The sequence below is a fragment of the Setaria italica genome, chromosome II (assembly GCF_000263155.2).
Source record: "Setaria italica strain Yugu1 chromosome II, Setaria_italica_v2.0, whole genome shotgun sequence".
In the NCBI taxonomy this organism is placed as follows: domain Eukaryota; kingdom Viridiplantae; phylum Streptophyta; class Magnoliopsida; order Poales; family Poaceae; genus Setaria; species Setaria italica.
Genome location: NC_028451.1, coordinates 39875336 through 39881948, shown reverse-complemented (window position 1 = coordinate 39881948; position 6613 = coordinate 39875336). Strand labels below are relative to the sequence as shown.

At 44.8% G+C, this 6613-nt stretch overlaps 1 pseudogene; it reads left to right on the top strand.

The window, feature by feature from the left end:
* The window catches only part of LOC101758611, a 2286-nt pseudogene extending 826 nt beyond the window's left edge, over positions 1 to 1460 (top strand).
* Positions 1461 to 6613: the final 5153 nt, after the last annotated feature.

Genomic DNA, 6613 nt, shown 5'->3' with positions numbered 1-6613 from the left:
GTCCTGTCAGATCTTACATGTGTTGAGATCTTTTGACGATATGTTCTATACTCAGCACTTACCCTGTTTAGCAAAGGATTAGATACTCTATGTAGCTCGGTAACTCACTCTACGGTAAAATAGTTGGGTCAGTCATCATATTAAAGGAAAACTCACCTCGGACTGGGGCCAAGGAGATAGAATCTAGATATGTTAGTTCCGGTCTGCCAGGTTAAGTGGGTCAAGGCCCTATCATGGTCTGGACATGAGATCAAGTGCATAGCACGTGGTTGCTTAAAAGGTACAGAGGAAAAAAGCCTGGTAGGTTAGGGGGGTGTGTGATCGGGAGGGCGGTGTACCCGTTCTAGATATTAAGGAAATTTTCAGGGAAGTAAAGTGAAACTCACAAAGAGGTCTGGCCAAAAGTGGGTTCCCAAAAAAAAATGATGAACCCCATAATATCCAAAAATTTTAAGGGCCCCCCCCCCCCCCCCCCCCCCCCCCCCACATCTTTTCGTCGACACAGATCGTAGCTAGGGACAGAACTCTTCTGCCTTCTAAGGGACAAACACGGAGCTGACTTCCAGTCCTTTATCAGAGAGAAGATATCACCTTTAGCCGGGGACATGAGAGATGAGAATCTTGGACTAGAGAGCACCCGAGCCAAGCAGCTGTTTGAGGAGATCGATATTATCGTCAACGGAGCTGCAATCACTGATTTCTACGAGAGGTACATATCCATGTCCCTATATGTCCAAAAAGAGAACGCTGAGCTGCGTACTCATGCTGCCCTAGCAGGTATGATGTTGCCTTGGCATCCAACACCTTCGGAACCGTTCATGTATGCAATTTCGCAAAGCAGTGTTCTCACCTCAAGCTGCTCCTTCATGTTTCCACCGGTAAGTTATACTACATGTTTAATTGTAGATGATGCAATCGAACCATTAAAATACTTTGCAAATAACTATTATCCACAGATATACATGAAGCATGATATGCCAACAAAAAAAATCTAGACAGCATCTAACATAGTAAGTATAAGCAGTACTAAAAAGAGAGGTCGAGGCCCATGCATTGATTCTCTCTATATGATCGATCTACCACCTGTAACGACAATTGTACTTTTTCCCTTGGATCTCCTGATTGAATCTATGTGTGAAGCTTTGATGACACGAACCTGAGAAAGCTGTGGGGGACTAGAGGCACAGGGCATGGTGATGGATACGCGTTTAACTTTGATCCCAATTGCATCAACCTGGAGACTGTATCTGTTCAGCACCCACATCCCGGCCGTTCTCAAGGTGGCTGCCCACATGAAGAAAGAAGGCAGCGCATGATACGCCTCGGTTGATCTTTGCATGAAGGAGGTCTTTGCTATGGTACTCACGTAGAGACCGGAATAAAGCTAGCTATTCTTTATCTAAAAAATATAGACTGCACTGTACAAGTGTCACCATCTAAATTGAGCCATTTATAGCTATAGTTGCTATATATACACACGGTATATATGTATCAAGCACATGGTTGTAGAATTAAAATAGAAATAGAACAAAATAAAGCATGCACAGATATGAATAATGCATACAAGTTTGACATCATATTTGTATTTATATGTTAATGTTCTGCATTACGTACACGAGTTGTTCCAGCCTATAAAACATCGGTACCTCGTGTCCTTACCCATATATATTGCCATGTGCGCCTGCACGGCTGCACCCCCATTGTTTGCCTTTTGTGTGCAATTAGAAACAAGGAGAGAAACAAACGTGCAGTTACAGATTGCACTTTGTTATCAATGCGGCACATCGCTGCTCACTGAATAATTCGTACGTCAAAAATATTAATTAAAAGAATAATTAGCTAAGAATGTACTGCATCAGAGACTTAGACGAGTTTGACGAGTTTGACCACAACCATTGCAATAGTAATTATTTTTATCATCAGTTTTTCTCGTGAGCAGCCGAACAGGCCCTGCATCTCCGCTTCGTCCTCGCAGTCCCAGAGTTGACGATGCGCACACCATGAAACTAGATCCGATCACGGGCCGTCCGACCCAACGAACCCGATCCGACCTGTCAAAAAAGAAAAAACACCGATCCAACCAACCCGACCAACCATTACATCAGGTGGCCCACAATGATGACTTTCCAGTCGCCCGTACGCTTGCTTGCGACCGGTCGAATTTGTCCCGACGAACACACTGGTCCAAGTGCGCGGGTCCCGCGATGGTCTTAACGCAACTGCAGCTCTGCCTCCTCCATTTTCTTCGCTTTCGTTCTCTATCCTCTATCTATCCTCGCTCGCTGTTGAGGCTCGTTACTTATACAATTTTAGTGTCATTTAATTAGTATTTTCATGCTTAAGTTTATACTAACCCATCACTTGGCACCTGAAATAACCACATTATTACATATGTGTTGTATTTTGGAGTATATTGCATTATGGCAAGAAATACGACATAATCAAGAGGGTTTGCATAAATAGCTTAATGAATATTTGGACATGGGTCGTCGAGAGAAGCCAGCATGAGGAATGAGAGGACCAGAAAGGTCAGGAAGAGCCCAGGCTGATCGGCCTGGGACCCTCTGGGTCGATCGGCCTAACCCATTCCAGAGCCCGATCGACCTCCCGTTTCTTCAGCGTGAATTCTACGATGATGTCTAGGGTTTTTTCACCGACATTGACCTAGAGCTGCCACCTATGGGAGACTATAAATACCCCCTCATGGACTTCAAGGAGGGAGAGTTAGGGAGAGAGAGGAGAAAACACCACGTAAACACCATCCACCACCACTACAAGGAGAAAAAATGGAGAGAAGATTGGATCTACGAGAAGCCACGCGAAGCAGAGCACCAAAAGAGGAAGGAACCTCCCAAGCCGATCGGCTTGGAGGTGCCCAGACCGATTGGCCTGGGGCTTTCCTACCCCCGTTCGTCGTCGTCTTCGGTCCAGTTGATCTACAGGGCGATCTTTACCCAGAATTCTGTCAACACGTGTAAGATCATGGGTAAAGTCTCTGTTTGTCCTCAGGGTTATATGGAGATCTTGATTTGTAATCACTGAACCTCTTGTTTAAAATATGTTTGTTATTTATCATATCTTGATGATGCTCTTTCATGTAATGGCTGGCCAGCGCTATTTTAGGTTGCTTATTTGCTTACCTAGAATGATCATCAAGCCGTGTTCTTATCGTTCAATATTTGAGTACCCTCGTGTAGTGACAACGTACGAGAGGGAAAGTGTTGGGCATAGTTCATATCCACTCACAATAACACTTAGATCCAGTTCTTTCATGCATGGTGATTACATCTACAAGTGATCCTAGATCCCTAGGATAAGCGTTTTATCTATCTTGTTTACATTCATACTCTCTATCTGCTTTAATCTAAGTCACTGGTTCTTTTGTTAGATCAATCTTATCATATACAAAGAACCTTCAGTTACATAGATTAGTGCTTAGTTAAGCGTGCAAATCCACTTGTTCCACGGATTGATAAACCTTGGGGATTACTCTAAGGGAAGAGCTACAATTGATCCGTACGCTTGCGGTTCATAAATTAGCATGTTAACTGTCGTCAACACTCACCTCTTCCTTTCTCAGGCGGAGGTCCTGTGCGGACGACCAGGACCTTCTGGCAACTGGCGGCGGCGAGCTGGGCGAGTCCAGCCAGGCCCAGCACTCCTCACGCGATCGCTACCGTGATAAAATGGTGGCCTGGGCGAGCTGGTCTGGGCAGGGCCCAGTGGGGCCTCTTCGCGCAGGAGCGGTGGCAGGACTGTGGTGAGGGTGCGGCGAGCGGCCACGGTGGAGTAGTGACACGGGCACATTGAAGCAGCGGTGGCCCGTGGCGTGCATCTGCAGAGGAGCAAGCACGGCAACAGCCGGTGGTGCCTCGGTGAGCCTCCGCTTGCGCTCGGCGCGGCGAAGCGACATTTTTTTCCTTCTTTTTTATTTATTTTGTTTCTATTTTTTGTGAATTTTGTTTGAATTTTTTGTATAATTTTTTGTTGAAATTTTTTTGTATAACTTTGTGTTCAAAATGCTTGCATCAAAAAATTTTTTCTAATTTTTCATCGGTTTTTTGTTTTCAAAACTTTTATCTCTCAATGCTCCAAAAAAAATTTGTATAAATTTTGATAAATTTTTATTTCAAAAGTTTTGCATATCTTGGTCAACGTTGAGCGGGGGCGAACGCCTTCACGGTGGCTTCGGACACAGCTCGGCCTTGCGCTTGCTATCGAGGCATGGAGGCGTAGCAGTAGCAAAAGGGGGTGACGGCGCGATGCAGAGGAAAGAGGGCAGCTGCGTTGGTGCGGAGAATATGAAGGAAGATGACGTGGTGGCTCTGACGTGCACCGGATGAAGAGGGTGACCGTGGTGGTGCGGAGCTGAGGGAGGAAGACGACGTCGGCTACACGGGGGATGGCGGAGTCTTCAGGCTATCGAGTCAACCCGCAAGCCATCGGGCTTTGGTCGGGTCAGGCGCGGGCCACGATTTTCAGCTCGATGCTCGGGTCGGGCATGAGCGAGGGCATGAGCGAGCCAAGGGGAAAAGCATCAGGTTCTTTTGTGGCCTGACCAACCCAATCCCACCAGGTATTTGATTAGGTCTACATGAAACTAGCTGACTTGTCGATGTTTCCGTCTTCATCGATCCGCGGCCGCTGGCTGGCCAAATTGTGGTCCAAGCTGTCAGTGTTTAGACCTGAAAACCTACCGAGTGGGGTGCTCGAGGTAGTGTTTTGGTTAGTGGGACTCGTCAAGATCAGGAACTCGAATGTAAACGCAGACACACAATTTAGACAGGTTCGGACCGCTGAATAGCGTAATACCCTACGTCCTGTGTGTTGGTTGAGTTGAATTGCTTTGAAGGAGATCCCTACCTCACCTTATATTGCTGGGGGCAGAGTTACATGTCGGTTGTTTTAAAAAATACTAGTCGGATTCGACTATACGAGTTCTACTCCTATTGTTAATAATTTTCCTAATCCTCAACTAGTTCTTGTTTTACCACATAGACTACGCTGTCTTGCACCATAGTCTTCATGTCAGATACGTTTCGGTATCCAGCTTTGTATTTAAGATTGTCCAAACCTTCTGGTAGACCTATAGATGTACATACGACACAGGCTGCTACTGCTGAGCAACCAAAATTAATTATGTCGCCAGAGCATCTCCTCCTAGCAAGAATACCGGCCATATTGATGGCCTGAATTGCCAAGCCTAGGCGCAATGGGCACCGGACGAAGCTACAGAAGCCACCCAGCGACCGGTCTTGCCGCCCTGATGGATGCGCACACGTGAACACACCGCCACCCGCAGCGCACGCGGCGGTCGCGCCGCCGTGCACCGTCGATTTCACACGAGCTAGCCTATATGTTGCTGTCTCGATCGGGTCAAGGACCGGCTGATCGTGATATACTTTGTTCCAAATTCCAACTGCTGCTTGGGGTTCCAGGTGGTGCTACGAGTTGAGAGAATGAAATCTCACGGAGAAAAACTTGCAAGCACCAGAAGCCTATTTGAGCTCCCGGCGCAAAGGAATAAAAAAAAACCGCTAAAGCTGCTCATCACAGGGATAGTATATTTTGATTCTCCAGTATGTCCCACGTAGCAACTCAACAGGAGGCTAAAATGTTGGAGCAGTTTGTGTTGGAATTCGATGACATGGCTTGCTTAGCACCCTGGGAGCATAAAAACACTATAAAGTTGCCCGGGGTTGTAGGCAAATATTGCCACAACAAGCACAACAAGCAATCCCTAGCCGGGTGATTTGTTGCTTGCTATAACAGTAGCTAGCCATATTTTTCTAGCTTGGTGCCTCACCTACCAATGCCTAATTCGTTTACCAAACCTTGCCTATTGAACTAACAAACGTCGAACATGTGGAAAACCTTGTATAAGGTGTGACGAATAAATTTTCAGCCACACCTTATTAGTCATGGTTTGAGAAAAAATATGTGGCAATGTGTGGAAGAAAGACTTGGCATACTAATAAAAGCATCTAACCAACTTGCTTCTCAATTTTTTTTCTAGTACTCCATCAACTCGAGCTCAAGAAAAAGGTTAATAATTTTGAGAGACATAAGTATTAGAAATTTATAAAATAAAATCAATGCCCATATTGCATCATTTAGCTTGCCCGTAACAATTTTGATAGACATATAAGTATTTTCTATATTAGCAATAATACACATCTATACATAGTCTACATGTGCCGCACGTTATACATGTATACCTCACTTCAGTATTTTATTTCTATATTAACAATGGTAGAAATATGTAATTTAGGATCATATAATGGTGTGCTAGCAAGCTGACACTCTTATCTTCTAATATATAAAGGTGTATTGATTTTGATTTGGATGCAGCAGTAAGTGAAGCACTATAGCATTTTGCAATGATCTGTATTTGGCAAATTAAATGAGATATAACAAGCTGGTAATATAATCTGATTGCATAAAAGTGGTTGCATGAAACATGAAAGATGGGTACAACATCGGCTGTGTCCTATGGTGCCTATATATGATGATTTTTTGTATTTAAATTCTTTCTTTTTTAGACTAGTATTAACCCAATTACGTGGGTAGCAGAATTTGAATTAAGTTTCCACTATGGCTCCCCCCCCCCCCC